Source organism: Triticum aestivum, chromosome 4A (assembly GCF_018294505.1).
Source record: "Triticum aestivum cultivar Chinese Spring chromosome 4A, IWGSC CS RefSeq v2.1, whole genome shotgun sequence".
In the NCBI taxonomy this organism is placed as follows: Eukaryota; Viridiplantae; Streptophyta; class Magnoliopsida; order Poales; family Poaceae; genus Triticum; species Triticum aestivum.
The window spans coordinates 738,515,294-738,529,266 of record NC_057803.1 but is presented as its reverse complement, the minus strand read 5'-3'; the positions used below and the strand labels follow the sequence as shown (position 1 = coordinate 738,529,266).

General features: G+C 48.6%; 1 pseudogene; it reads left to right on the top strand.

The window, feature by feature from the left end:
• Window positions 1–2,939: 2,939 nt before the first annotated feature.
• Window positions 2,940–9,272, top strand: LOC123083507 (benzyl alcohol O-benzoyltransferase-like; annotated as a pseudogene).
• Window positions 9,273–13,973: the final 4,701 nt, after the last annotated feature.

Here is a 13,973-nt window from a genome sequence, read left to right as displayed (position 1 = left end):
CAAGGCATGACCAAATCCTAGTCTATCCTATACTTCCTAATAATCCTTATACTCAACATCCCCCCGCAGTCACAACGGTAGCGACGCAGACGGTGAGACTGTAGAAGAATCCGAAGGCAAGCCGACGGACACCCCCCATAGTCGTAACGGTCGATGCATCACAGAGTCGTGGCTGGAGTGGAAACCGACGAGGTTGCTCAAGCAGGCGATAGCCCTTTGTGCCGTTTGTCGATGTAGTCGAGAGCGTGGGTGGTGCAGCCGTAGTCGAGGTAGCCATGCGAAGAATGCCGTGGTCGATGTTGAGTCGGGGTGGCCGGTGTCGAGGAAGTCTCCATGGAGCCGCGGGCGCAAGGGGGTGCCAAGTTAGCATGGGCGCAGTAGTGTCGAAGTAGTGGTGCGCCAGGAAGTAGATGATGTTGACGACGTGTCGCGCCGGGGTTGCCAACCTCGGGGACACATCGTAGACGAAGGTGCGCGTCGGTGTTGCCAGCACCGGGCATGCGTAGACTGGGACCTGCTCGAGCTGTACGCCATGTCGAAGAAGTCGGAGAGGCTAGCAGAGAAGGACTCAACGACGGTTGCGGCGCCAATCGGCCCGAGGCCAATGTCGCCTGCGGTTGTCGGAGTAGATGAAGCGGTCGGGTTAGATGACGGCGACGCTGGCGACGGGCTGGTGCTGGACGAACTCGAAGGGGGTGGACAGGCGGCTGTGGCGGCTACGGGGGTGGTGGTGGCGGCAGCCGAAGAAGAGCAGCGGCGGCTAGGTTAGGAGCGCGGCGGCGATACTCGAAGTAGGCGAAGAACCCTGACAGCATGACGAAAACAGACGTGGGCGGTGGCGTTCCCGAACCAAGGGAGACAACGCGACGCATACCAAAGGAAGTCGACGCCCGGGGACGGCGAAGTGGACCACGGGCCACAACACTACGGCCCGAAGGGGCGATGCAGCGGCGGCGGGCAAGTCGGGGCGACGGCAGGAAGACCTTGGGGCGGAGGCGGGGACCGTGGGCCGTCGCACTACGGCCCAAAGGGGCGGTGCAGCGGCGGAGCACGGGTCGGTGCATCTGCGGGGACGGCCTCGGGGCGGCGGCTGGGACCGTCTATCGCAACACTACGGCCCGTAGGGGCGACGCAACGGCGACGCGCGAGTCGATGCATCCGTGAGGAGAACCACAGGGCAATGGCGCAGCGGTCCGACGGGGCGACGCAATGGCAGCTCGTTACTCGATTGGTAGAGCGGCGCGCTGAACTCAGGGATGATCTTCACGAAACCTACGGAGGCGCGTGTAACCGACGGGCCAAGTCAGTCCCGTGGCATAGATGAGGCAGATCGCGGAGGCGAGCGGGTGATCAAGCCGACCGCGTGCGAGGTCGGGGACGCCGCTCGGTGGAGGCGGGGTGGCGTCGGAGTCCAAGATGAGGCCGGCGACGACGGATGGCGTGGGACGTCGTGCGGACGAGCTTTTCAGCACCGGCACCCGGGCTGCCAAAGCAGCGCCGGTGCACGGGCAGCGAGGCCCGAGCGACCAACGGAGCAGCAGCGCCCGAGTTGAGGCAGCCGACTAGCCTAACGCAGTCGTCCCGACGCAGCCAAGGATGAGGCCGGCGAGGTAGACCTCCGGGCCACCGTGCAGACGCGGTGGAGGCGGGTGGCGTGGATCGATTCGCGGGCCGACGCGTGAGCAGTGACTATGATTAGCCGCCACATGGCGCGAGGCCGCCGGGTGTTGGCGATGCAGGTGTCCCGGTCGAAGCAGGGCGGTAACGGCCGGGGAGCGGACGACGGCCTTGAGGGCTGCATGTCGCGTGAGGCCGCCGGGTCGGTGAAGTAGCCGTCCGGTCGCGCCGGTGTCAGAGTAGAGGCGCGGGGTGTCGACGGCGGCGGCGGACGACACAAACCGATCAAGCATAGATCGAAAAACAAAAAACAAAAACGTCGATCAAAACGACCGGCGAGAGAGCGAAAAAATCGGAGCAAGGGCTCAGGAAAAAGACTCTCTAGGGCAGCCGGTCAACACGACCGGCGGACGAACCCTAGGTACGGGCGACGCGGTCCCCTGCGGCGGTCATGGAGGCCGACCGCCCCGGGGGCAGCGCGGTCACTGGCGGCGGTCATGGAGGCCGACCGCCCCGGGGGCGGCGCGCGGGTGCGGAAGCGACGGTGGCTAGGGTTTAGGATCGGTTAGGCTGATACCATGTTAGAAGAGAGAGAGGGATTTGGTGAAATAGTTCATTGTATTGCTTGAGCCTCGTGGGCATATAAATAGAAGTACAAAGACTAATTTGGAGTACAAGACAAGGCAAGACCAAATCCTAGTCTATCCATACTCCCTAATAATCCTTATACTCAACATTTACCTAATGCCTGTCGGAAGACACTTCTCCTTGCCCGGTGGTCATTTTTTACACTAGGCTCAGGTGGGCTTTGTCGAGTGTTTTTCGTTGGCACTCGATTGAGGACATGTACAATGGTGCTATCTTAGGAGTGCCACGTAGGATAAATGATGAGGTGAAGGAGAAAGAACTTATAAGAAAAGGCTTATCTTCTCTTATTAAATAGAAGACAAGTGATGATCTCTTAGCACAATATGTCTCACCATATTTTTAGAAATGACTAGTTATTGAAGATAAGACTAAGAGATAACTCATTGCATCTCTAAATTACATGCAAGACTTAAGATAAGACTACCTTATCAACCACTGTACATGCCATGAGGTTGTTGTTTGCCGAGTGCACGCACTCGGCCTAAAACGATTTTCCTATAGTGATAGATTTTTGTAGGACTGCATAAAGTTGCTGTGTTTGCATGCGGCTGTTTGGTACGGACATAGTCACTACATATATACCTACAAATAGCAGCAGCTGATCGATCGCACATGTGTGTATTGTCACCTTCCTTTTTACCTCCTCATACATACTCACAAGTGCATAGCTAGGCATGGCCAGCTCGTCAGCGTTGGAGTTCACCGTGAGGAGGAAGCCTGCGGTGCTGGTGCCGCCCGCGGCCCCTACGCCGCCGGAGCTGAAGAGGCTCTCCGACATTGACGACCAGGACGGGCTCGCTTCCAGCTCCCCGCCATCCACTTCTTCCGGCAGCACGATGGCCGGGACGACGACCCTGCGCCTGTACTACGCGGCGCCATAGCGGCGGTGCTCGTGCACTACTACCCGTTCGTAGGGCGGCTGAGGGAGCTCGAGGGCTGCAAGCTCGCCGTCGACTGCACCGGCGAGGGTGTGCTGTTCGTCGAGGGTGACGCCAACGTCCGCCTTGACCAGTTTGATGCGGCCCTTGGGCCGCCCTTCCCGTGCCTCGACAAGCTCCTATTCGACGTCCCGGCTCCTCTGGTATCCTTGACTGCCCGCTCCTCCTTTTCCAGGTACTAGTGGGCCCGTTGCGCCAAATGGCACAGAGGCACACTGAATCCATGCACTCGATGAAAAAAATATCCATGGTTTAATTCTCTTTAATAGAAAAACATGATGGACTGTTGTCTACAATGATGTATATACACATTTTTATTTGATAGCACAAAATTAGGCAGAGTCGCATTTAAAACCGTGAGTGCTTTGATTTATTTTATTTTTTGCATTTGTTAGTAAGTTTTGGTCTGGTCAAGCACATAGGATATGAATTGTAACCTTTTTATATGAAAAAATACGAAAGACTTATCTTTCCAAATATATGCAATATGTCGAGCAGGTTAAAACACACTTGAGTACATAGAAACATAGCTGAAGATTCAACACAAGATCTAGTCCAAATAGTTGTCATCATAGGTGATACATTATAGTTACAAAGTTGAGTTAGTATAAAGTTGAGACAATTATTTTGGGACGGAGAGAGTACATGATGAGAGACTTCACTGGGTTTGCAAAATTGCCTTTCCAAACGTGGTTGCGAATTCACAATTGACTACTCATTACCGTGGTTGTTGCACCATGTGCTGAACAACCCCCTCCTTGTAGTTCTTTCTGCAACTATATCCTATAAACGGTGTTCTGCCAATCAGACCAAGAAGGAAAAATAGAATGGAAGATTAAGTTTTATCCTAATGCCAATACCTGCTGAGTAGGGAAGATGGTTTGTCTGCTCATAGATTTGTATTGATCGCAGTCAGTGGAGGCTAGACAGGAGCTTGGAACATGGTATCGTCTGTGCAGTTGTAAAGTGGAGTATGAGGCTGGTGGCTCGGCTGGAACCCTAAAGATTTCAGGTCATATCACAACTACAACACAATCCAGTATTCCTTAAGGTTACATGATAGTGGCAATTTATCTTTGAAAATATATACCTGAGCATAAACGAGTAGAGACATGTCAAATACTTCTTCCGTTCCTAAATACAAGTCTTTGTAGAGATTCCAATATAGAGACTACATCGGATGTATATGGACGCCTTTTAGAGTATAATCCACTCATTTTGCTCCGTATGTAGTCTATAGTGAAATCTGTGAAAAGACTTATATTTCGGAACAGAAGGAGTATGTGAGACCTATGTATTTCCTTTCTTTTGAGAGAATCTATTCATTTCCTTGAGGGGAACATAATTACATGAAAGGGTGCAAATAGTCACACCCAAAGCTATCACACTACAACTGGATGTTAAACCAAGATTAGAGCATGACTGTCAGAGGAGCAAAGCTAGAGCTATAAGATTTTCATTCTTCTCTTCGACCACAACTTTCACCAGATGTCAGCAAGGTGAGGCTAATATGCAAAAGATCTTTTAATACAATGAATCAGAGTAGAACACAAATTTTAATTGTTTTTGTAAATAAGAACTGGTACCGAGTGTCAGATAGCAGAGGTAGCATACCTATACACCTAATAGTACAATATTCCACCAGACACAACACAGGAAAAGCCCTTCTTTTACCAGCGATATCTAAATAATAATCAGATATTCAAATTTTCAGTAGACCTCGAGAGTGTGCACAGTACGGTTGTCAATCCAAAAAGCGAGATCCACAAGACGTAAACATGCTTCAACAGTACAGATAGTGGTACTCTGTTCACTATTACACAACTGAAAATACAGGGAGTAGAAAATAATTAGACAAACAACATATCAAAGCTAGATCTAATGTTAGAACTTAGAAGCTTTGTTGCTTTTCTTTTCTCTACCCAATCTAACATGTAAGAAGTTAAAAGTTCCCTTGTTTTTCCCGTGTTGTAGCACGTACAGTTATTAAAACTGCAAGATTGACAATTCTTTTGGGCATGAGGACATAAAGATGGCAAACAAGCACACTGAAATAAGACAAAACAAATTTGACATAAGGTTAAAGTTGTGAAAATATCCACTGTTGCATCAAAATCGCATTGGAGGAGTATCTCCGAGAATAAAAATGTAGAACTACTAAACCTAACTATCAGTTGTCATGGTGACCTTCTTCTGACTTCAAAACCAACGAAAATATATACCTTACCATTCGTAAGTAAACATTGATTTTCTTTTTGTTGTGCAACTCAAACCTAAATACCATGAAAATTTATAAATGTGTTTCAAATCAAAATCACCAAGGCCGAAAAGGCTCGGTTTTACATTTGCAAAGTCACACAATAGAAGACCAAGATATGCATTGAGCAAAGCAAGTCACAAGAAAACAATAAATTCATTGATGTTATTCTATCAAGCAGCAAGGTCACAGTGCCAATTAGTGTCCGTAATCAACATTTCAATATTTCAACCAACAAATTCGTTCATGTTTGGTACGGAAACTGCAAGTCACTAATAAGAAGCCTCTGAAATACCATCTGGAACAATCAATGGTAAAAACACGATGAATCTGGACAACATTGAAGCCCCAATAGAGTCGATCAGTGCTGTCAACCCATTCTTTAGCTAGGTGTTTAATCTAGACGAACAACCAACTCTTTGGCTATCCTACTGGTTCTTTTTGTATGTACTATCATGTTATCTAGCCTACTAATCGTTTGAACATATTTAGTTGTCTTCCTAACGATGGCCCATCAAGCTAGCAACATTTCATAAGCAACACTTACTATATCAGAGATTGATGAGTATGATAAACAGTTTAATTAAATAGCTGTCGTGGTATGGAAAATTCACGTATTTTCTTTTGCTGTTCAAGAGTATGTTTGTTAAGAGATTCAGTTGGCGTGGTTCCCTGAGCAAGATTGACATTTATATCGATTATTCTAGACAAATTCAAGTTATTTGTGTTGGGACACCTAAATTAACCTTTATACATTTCTATTTAGGAGATGGCAGCAGTATATACAAAATATATCACTAATTATTTGTAGAGTTCATTTTTTGATAGGAACAGAACTGTTATAGATGATGTCAACATGTCAAGGTGAGTGACAGAGGGGAGAAAACCTTGATGAGTAAAACGGAGACGAAGCAACGATCAGAATGGAGATGCAGCAATGGGTGAGATCGTACAACCTACAAAATATAGAAAAGAACCGGCCAGAACACAACCACGGCATGCAACGATGCGGATGCAAGCAAGAAACATTCGCTGTTCAGAAAAGGAAAAGAACAACATATTTACCAGAGCAAGGAAGGAACAAAACAGCCTAAACAGGCGCATTTCATCGAACAGCACGCGGCGCATTTCATCGAACAACACGCGCACATTTCATCAAACATCTTATAGGCAAGTAGAAGTCGCGTGCAATACCTGAACGCGAAGGACAGAAAGACACACGGTTCGACGTAGGCGACAACAGCAAGCCGAAACAAACTGCGCAGGGATGAAACGAGCCCAAGCATGCGTGGTTAGTAGGGCAAATCAAAAAAAAAAGAGGTGAGGTGAACAACACAAGAAGATGAGCAGGACAAACCTCAACCAGCGTCGCCCATCGAGCAAACAAGGGCCATCAGAACAAATCACAACAGTGTACAATCTAAGGAAGCGAAACAAGCCGACGAGGGGATTCCAAGCTTAAACAAGCTAGCAGCGTATCAATTGCGAACTAATGATGGGAAGTTCAAGCGGAGGCTAGCTACATTTGTGTCCGTATATACCTGGATGTCAAAATCAACGAAGGCGACGACCGCGTGCTCGTCGGCGCTGCTAAAGCAGAGCAGCGTGTTCTCCCGCTCGCTCGCCGCTGCGACCCGCGCCGCTGGCGGCGCCCCCACCGCGTTCATCCCCATCCGGTGGTGTCCCCCATCCCCTGCTCCGCCAGCAGGGCGATCGACAGCTCCCGGGGCCTCTCGCTAGCCGTCACTGGGGTCGTGGGCGCGCACGCCGTGATCCAGTAGCGCGCAGCCACGCGCGGGGTCATCGCCGGGAGCGTCATTTGGATGCTGGTCTCCCCTCTTTTTTCTTTTTCTTCTCTGTTCTTCTGCTTCGCCACTTGCAGGTTGCCTGGTCTAGAAAGAAAGGAAGAAAAAAGAGGCTCTCCCTCCACTGCCGCAGCAAAGCGCACGCCTCGCCAGGCCCACTGCGCGGCGCTCGCACGTCCATTGGGCATGGCCTCGCATCGGCCACAGTGAGGAGAGAGAGGTGAGCACGCAGAAAACTGACGACCCGCCCTGCATGCGGGGACCCCACACGCGACCGCAACTGACGACGCGGCTACCTTATCCTGACTGCAACCGACGAGACGTGCATCAAGTGAAGCTGACGAGTGGGACCAAAAACAGCGCCAGTCCACCTGTCATCGCAACAGAACAAACACGGGTGCACACGGGCCGGTTGACCCATCCGCATCCAGTCGCCGCGACGCACGACGAGCGGAGCGCGCGAAGAGCGGTTGACCAGAGCAAAGCTAACCTACACGTTGGGTCGCCCAGCCAGCGCGGCCGACGAGCAGGACCCGAGCAGCATCGGCCCACTCGTCATCAGGACAGCACAGGGGCGTGCCCAGAAGTCGGGTGCATATGGGCTCGCCAAACCTCTCCGCAGGTCCCCACGACGCACGACGCGGCCTGTGCATGACGAGACACGGGAGGCAGCAGGAATGGCTCACGCGAGAAAATCTAACCCAGCCAATGGATGGTTTGCCCGAGCCCACCACTCATCGTCTGGCATGAAGCAACGCCGAGTCAAAACATGCGGTAAAAAAATCAAACGGGTGATACAACGACGTTGACCTGACCAGGCGAGATCGAACGGGCAAAATGCTTTGAAATCGAGGGAGCCTCAGTTGAGCGGGTCAGCTAGCCACCTTATGTGTTAGAATGCTTTCGTCAACTTTCGGCTTTGATAAACCTCAAAGAACCGGTCGAGACTTTTCACAAAAAATGCACTGGATTATAAACGAGAAAAGATGCACTTTTCAGAATCGGCTGAGACTTTTAATAACCTTCTAAACTTTAAATGTACCCTAACTATATAACGTGTCATCCCGCATGCATGCAGGTGACACGGCTCGCTTGCGGAGGCTTCGTCATGGCTGTGAGGATACAGCACACGATGGCAGATGCGCTGGGGATGCTGCAGCTCCTAGGTGCTATCGCGGAGCTGGCTCGGGGTGCGTCGGCGCCAACAGTGCGGCCGGTGTGGGGGCGCGAGCTGCTGCAGGCGCCGCTGCTGAACGATGATGTACTACTCCCACCACGCTTTGCGCATCGTGAGTACGATGATGTGATGGACATGAATGGCGCCACTGTGCCCTTTGAATTCATGGTGCATTGCTCCTTCTTATTGGGTGGCGGGAGATCTCCGCCATCCGATCCCACCTCCCGTCGGCTCTCAGTCGCGAAGCTACCAACTTCGAGGTCATCACATGGTGCCTGTGGAGGTGCCGCACGGTAGCTCTGGCCCCCCATGCCGACGAGGAAATGAGGATGATCTGTACCGTCAACATTCGTGGCAAAAAAGACACTATCATCCCCGTCGGCTACTATGGCAACGCCTTCGCTTCCCCGGTCGCCATATCCACTGCAGGTGACTTGCTCGCCAACCATGTGAGCTACGCCGTGGAGCTGGTGATGAAGGCGAAACGGGAGGTGGATGTGGAGTACATTCTCTCCGTGGCAACACTCATGGCACAACGTGGGCGGCCACACTTTGCTGTGGCACGCACCTACCTCGTGTCGGACGTAACCAAAGTTGGAATCCGCGACCTTGACTTCGGCTGGGGCAAGCCGGTGTATGCTGGTCCGGCGACTGGCGGAGTCGTCACCTTACAAGGCGTTAGCAGCTTCTTCATTGTTGTAAGGAACGCCATGGGCGAGGAGGGTATTGCAATCCCCGTGTGCATGCCCAGCCCCACCATGGACAAATTCGTTAAGGAGATGGGCAAGCTCATGTGCCCGGCATTGGCCGACACGTTTTCCAAGATGTGATATGCCATCTGAGTTGAATCATCATCTGGTATCACAGTTTCAATTGACCATCAAAGCTTGTACCTGAAATCTCGACCAGCTAGATGCTTCTGCGTTTAGTCACTTTTTTATTTACCAAAGGATGTGAGCATGATTTAAATAATTAATAAAGATAGCCATGATGGCCTTCCCCTCAAAAAAATTTAGAATACTATCTATCTAGGGTTGTGCTACGCGTCGACCACGAATCTTTTAAAAAGATCCGCCCACTCGACGGCCGTTATATCTTGCGTTATCCAACGACCCACGTCCGCCCTCACTACTAAAACAAAGACCGTGTTGCAGAAGCCTTCGTAACAAAGCTCGTGTTGCAGAAACATTTGTAACAGAGTTCTTGTTTCCAGCTTCATCTTTTTGCATCAGAGAGTTGCAGAAAGTACTTCTGCAACATGGATGTTGCATAATTTATTTTGTAATGAAAGGATGTCATAGCGCACCATTGTTGTTGCCGTCGCCATTTTGCAACTCACCCGTTGTTGTAGAAACTCGTCGTGCATGCATCTGCACGGCCTGTCGGGCATGGGCTGCTTCTGCTACGCGAGGTTGAATTGATGGTGTCACGGAAACTTCTGCGACGGGGACCTCGGTCTGGATCACGCCGCGGCAGAGGTGGCATGGCTCTTACCGTCGACACCTGGGTGTCTTCCACGGCGACCGCTCGGGCCCAACCGCCCCGCCATGGTCGGGAGGCCACTGCTAGCGTAGGTTGTGTCGTCCTCGTTGCCCTCACTAACGCAGTTCCTTCCTTGAGGGCCTGCAACGGACCGCTTGTTGTGGTCTGCCTTTTGAAACTGGTGCCCAGTTGCAAGAATATAGTATGTGGCTAGCGTTTCAATGAAGATAAGGATGAGGAAGAGACGCGGCGCATGGGCCCATGATGACATGTGGAAGACATAGGACGTGGCGGACGTTAGACAAAAGATCGGTCAGTTGAGCACCAGCATTTCCCATATATCTATATCAACACCCATATATAGTGTGGGAATAACTTACTTTGTCATCCATTGGATCTACTTCACGTAACGGCTGAGAACTGGCAAACTCAAGAGTTATAGCCATCAGATCAATTCTTGTGTTGTACCAGATCCTTACACGTGGTCATGGACCGCTCCGCATGGACCCGCTAAAGCTTTCCACACATATTCATTTTATTTCCATGTCATGTTTTAATGTTCAGTATGAACAAGCAACAATAGAGATTGGCCCATATCGCAGGAGCACAATTAATCTTCCGATCTATTCATCTTCAATCATGGCAGTATAACGAACACCAGAAATAATAAAAATTACATCCAAATCCGTAGACCACCTAGCGACGACTACAAGCACTGAAGCGAGCTGAAGGCGCGCTGCCGTCATTGCCCCTTCATCATCGGAGTTGGCCACAACTTGTTGTAGTAGACAGTCGGGAAGTCGCCGTGCTAAGGCCCCATAGGACCAGCGCGCCAGAACAACAACCGTTGCGGATGAAGAATAACGTAAATCAGAAGGATCCAATCCGAAGACACACAAACGTAGATGAACACCAACGAGGTCCGAGCAAATCCACCAAAGATAGATCCTCTAGAGACACACCTCCACACGCCCACCAACGATGCTAGACGCACTGCAAGAACAGGGGGCTAGGCGAGGAGACCTTTATTCCATCTTCAGGGAGCCGCCGCCGTTTCGCCTTCCTGAGCAAAACACAGACGCTAACAAAACTGAAAGGAACGACTAAAAACGAAGCCCTCTCGCCGGCCCTTGACAGGAGTTAAAGGTGAGATTTATATTCTCTCAAGTTCTATCAACCACTGATACAACTCTACGTGCAATGTTTTCTTTACCTAGAAATAAGAAATAAACTACTTTGTAGGTGTAATGGGATATATTTGCATGATAATAAAGAACTGGAAATAAAAGTGAAATAAAATAAATATAGCGTGGAAAAGTGGTGGTTGGATGTGCGGAATTTTTCCTATGAAATTGATAACTAAACAGATAACCGCCATTGCAGATTTATGTGTGGGAAAGGCCTCTACTATCCATTTCTGAGAATTTTATGCACTTACCATTGAAACCAGAAGGGAACGCGCGCCTTTGTCGCGTCGTTCTTCTTTCTAGGGTTGTGAGCTTTTTAGCTGTCCAGCATCACCCTACGGCAGATAATCATTTCTATTATATGTTAATGCTTTCCTCTTAAATTACTTCATCAAAACAAAGGAATTGGTTTCTTTTAGACGTATTATCCTTTGAACATCTATATGAAATGATCTAAGTTTAAGTATATTTAGTTTTGAAGAAAACAAAAGGCAATTAATGTGAAAAAAATAGATATGTCCTATTACCTGGCAATATATAGTTCATCTAGGCTTGGTTGGTAACCCAAATGCACATGCCAGAGCACATCCAGAAAAATCAAAGATCACTTCAAGACATTTTGTCAACAAAGAACCCACTAAAAGGGATACTATGTCTTGATAGGATGGTGCGCTAGATGACTCACAAGGCTATTCGTTTTGTCAGAAAAAACAGACGTTGCCACCCGGAACTGCCCTATTTTCAGTATATAAGCATTCTGAATCAATCAAACAAGTGTTAGAATGTTGGAGTTGCCTTACCTCACACACCGTGTAGCAAATATCATTCGCAACCACTCTTTACTGATAGCATTGGATAATCTTTTCATCTAAGTTTTCATCAGAGAACTGCTTCTAACACCATATTATTTAGGCATTAATTTCATGTCGAACACAATAGTTTGACAGCTTTTGACAATGTGCTACAGTTTGACTACACAAGATTGCAGGGAAGGAGAGAACATGTGGATAATGTACTGCATCTCCAATAGAGCAGAGTTGCCTACTTTTCAAGACTGTACACAAAACCTGACATACATGTTCAGTTACAATTATCTATACACATGGTTCCATAACCGTGACTATAAAATTGATACCAAGAAATGTATTCCCTCAGGCACCACTTAAGGCTATAACAACACCCATCATTACCTGAAACAAAATTCACTACCAAACATCAAGAGGTAATGGAAGCACTAAACTGTACACTCTTGAATCATCGTCATTGCTCGAAGCATGGGCTGATGTTTCAAGGATCAAAAGAACTTGAAGATATATTGGCTATTATTACCCTCACACTGGCTAGAGTAGGCATCCTGATCCCTTCATGACTGAAAAGACATTGTTTGGCATTATTCTGATAAATGAAGCAAAAAAGTAATATCCAGTCACAATAAGTTTAATAAACCTCTTCGTAAATAAAATATTAGAAAATTTACATCCATGTTATAGCTCATCCGAATAAAGAGGAGTGAGGAAATGACTGAGAGGTGACCGCAGCAGTAACAAAAAAATTATTGCACCCAAAATGCTGGAACAAGCAAACATTTATGCAGGAAACAATTTGTATCTAAGATATAGCCAGGATGCGTAGTTTTGCAGAGGGTATTGACATACAATGTACAGTTATATATTAAGTCGGAGCACCTGAAGATAACAAACAAATTTAATCTAGGAAGACCACATGTGAGGTAAAAAATTGCAAGCAAGATAAAGCTAAATCGTTTGATGAGGACAGACTTGCAAGACCTAGAAGCAGGAAAGCAACTCAATCAACCTATCTCTATCGATAAATGTTCTGAACCAGGTCCAGAGTTACTTTATTACATGATAAAATAAACCTCAGATCTGAAAAGCTTAAACCTAGAGCAATTCAATTCTACAGGACAAACCCAACCGGTAGTCTATGGTAAAAATTGGCACATAACTGGTCGACAAAAATCTCCTCCATATCGACAATAAGTCAGTTCTGCAGTCCTAATTTGTAAATCTACTCATATTATGGGAAATCACCGAAGATCCAGCATTTCATCATTGAAGGGCCAGAGAAGTCGGCACTCATTTCTCACGTCACTAATTGAGCCAAAATTTGTGCGCGCCATGAACCTGATGGCCCTCAATCAAATGGCACCGGTGCGCGAACACGCCAAACAAACAAGGAAGGGACCAAGGACGGAACAAATGGAACGCACCAGTCCGACGGGAGACCGCTGCCGGAATAAGAAGAAGCCCAACGCGTATTGTTGAACAATGACAGCGCCCAAGCCCTCCTCCCACAGCAAGAAGACGCAATCGTACACAGCCAGCCATAGAAACCTCCGTTGCCAACTCCATCCCCGTCCTCCACCTGCAGGAAGAAGCCAGCCGCCATAGCTCATCGTCTAGTCGCTTCCCTAAAGAAAGAGGGCAGAGGAGAGAGAGGGAGACACAGGGGATGGGGCTCAACATACACGCGTCGCTGACCTCCGTCCAAGCTCACTTGATCTCCATTCGAGCGCACCGCTGCCTGGATGCCAAATCGCAATTGCATCACCGTCGTCGTTGCCGCCGCCTTTTTCTGTTGTGCGAGAAGCAGGGAAGGGGGAGAGGCACTAGTTTTTCCAGAGCCATACGTTACAGCGAGCCAACCAGGCCCAGATCGAGCACCACACGCGCACATAGGCTGACATCATGGGCCCATGCGCCGATTACAGCCTCGATTCACAAGAGAGCGCCAACTCGTGGGAGCTTAGTAACTGTAAAGACTATTAGTAAGTATCCGCTACTACTAATGAGTTCATTAAGGTAAGCCCAACCCTAAGATAAATTTGGTCCATGTTCATCC